Consider the following 1,734-nt stretch of genomic DNA (forward strand, 5'->3'; position numbering starts at 1 on the left):
TTAATTTTAAAAAAATTAGTCTTCTAAAAAAATAAAAGAAAGAAAGAAAGCCAGACAAAGATACTACAAAAAAAGAAAGAAAGAAAATGATAAGCCAATATCCCTGATGAACATGGATGTAAAAACCCTCAATAAAATATTAGCAAACCAAATCCAACAATACATTAAAACAAATCATACACCATGACCAAATGGGATTTATTCCCAGGATACAAGGTTGGTTCAATATCCACAAATCAATTAACATGGTATAGCACATAAACAAAATGAAGGATAAAAATTATGTCATGATCAATAGATGCAGAAAAATCATTTGACAAAATCTAGGAACTGTTTATAATAAAAATTATCAGCAAAGTGGGGAGAGAGGCAATATACCTCAACAGAATGAAGGCCATATGTGACAAACCATAGCTAACATCATGCTCAACAGTAGAAAGTTAAAAACTTTTTAAGATCAGTAACAAAACAAAAATTCCACTCTCACTTTTTCCAGACAAGAAATTAAATACATCTAAATTGGAATGGAAGAAGTAAAACTGCTATGTGCAGATGACATGATACTATATACTAATTCTAGAAGAAGAAATATAAACAGTAAATAGTCAATACATACATATCCATCAATAATTGAATCTAAAAATCAAAATAAACGAACAAGGAATCTATGAACAAAGTAATGGATAAAATAGAACCAGAGTTGGGAAACATGGAATAAACTGAGAAGTGGGGAGGGGGGCAGGAAGAGATTAAAGAACTTATATGCATACGTGCGTTACCCGTGGACACAGACAATAAATAGGGGCGGGGTGGGATCCGGGTAGAGGGGGGCAATATCAGTAATACTCTCAACAATAAAGAGATAAAAAAAAAAAGAAAGAAAATTAAGAAACAGTCTAATTTGCGATTGTATCAAAAAGAATAAAATAGGCGTGCGGAACGGGGCTCGGGCGCATGGCCGCCATGAACACGGTGCTGTCTCCTGCGAACTCGCTGTTCGCCTTCTCGCTGAGCGTGATGGCGGCGCTCACCTTCGGCTGCTTCATCACCACCGCCTTCAAGGACCGGAGGTGCCGGTGCGGCTGCACGTCTCGCGGATCATGCTGAAAAATGTGGAAGACTTCACTGGACCTAGAGAAAGAAGTGACCTGGGGTTCATTAACTTCGACATAACGGCAGATCTAGAGAATATATTTGTTTGGAATGTTAAGCAGTTGTTTATTTATCAGCAGAGTATTCAACAAAAAATAACGCTCTGAGCCAGGTTGTCCTTTGGGAGAAGATTGTTCTGAGAGGTGATAATACGAAGCTGCTGTTGAAAGATATGAAAACAAAATATTTTTTCTTTGACTGATGGAAATGGTCTCAAGGGCAACAGGAATGTCACTCTGACCCTGTCCTGGAACGTCGTACCAAACGCTGGAATCCTACCTCTCGTGACAGGCTCAGGACACGTGTCTGTTCCATTTCCAGATACATATGAAATCATGAAGAGTTATTAAATTATTCTGAATCTGAACAGCATATTTTTATACTTACTGGATCTTCTCTCATTTATGTCCTCCCTTGCACCTCCATCTGTTTTTGTTTGTTAACTAAATTTTATTTTTTTTTTTGTATGAGAACTAACATCAAAAGGTTTATTTGAAGGGAAAGGTTAAAGTGCTACTTAAACTTAACTTTACAATCAAAACAAAGAAAGGCCACCGGAGTGGGGTATTAGAAAAGCGCACT

At 37.1% G+C, this 1,734-nt stretch overlaps 1 pseudogene; it reads left to right on the forward strand.

Annotated features, from left to right (window-relative positions):
- The first annotated feature begins 963 nt into the window (after window positions 1–963).
- Window positions 964–1,524, forward strand: LOC118652086 (annotated as a pseudogene).
- The last annotated feature ends 210 nt before the right edge of the window (window positions 1,525–1,734 follow it).

The sequence above is a fragment of the Myotis myotis genome, unplaced genomic scaffold (assembly GCF_014108235.1).
Source record: "Myotis myotis isolate mMyoMyo1 unplaced genomic scaffold, mMyoMyo1.p scaffold_m19_p_3, whole genome shotgun sequence".
In the NCBI taxonomy this organism is placed as follows: domain Eukaryota; kingdom Metazoa; phylum Chordata; class Mammalia; order Chiroptera; family Vespertilionidae; genus Myotis; species Myotis myotis.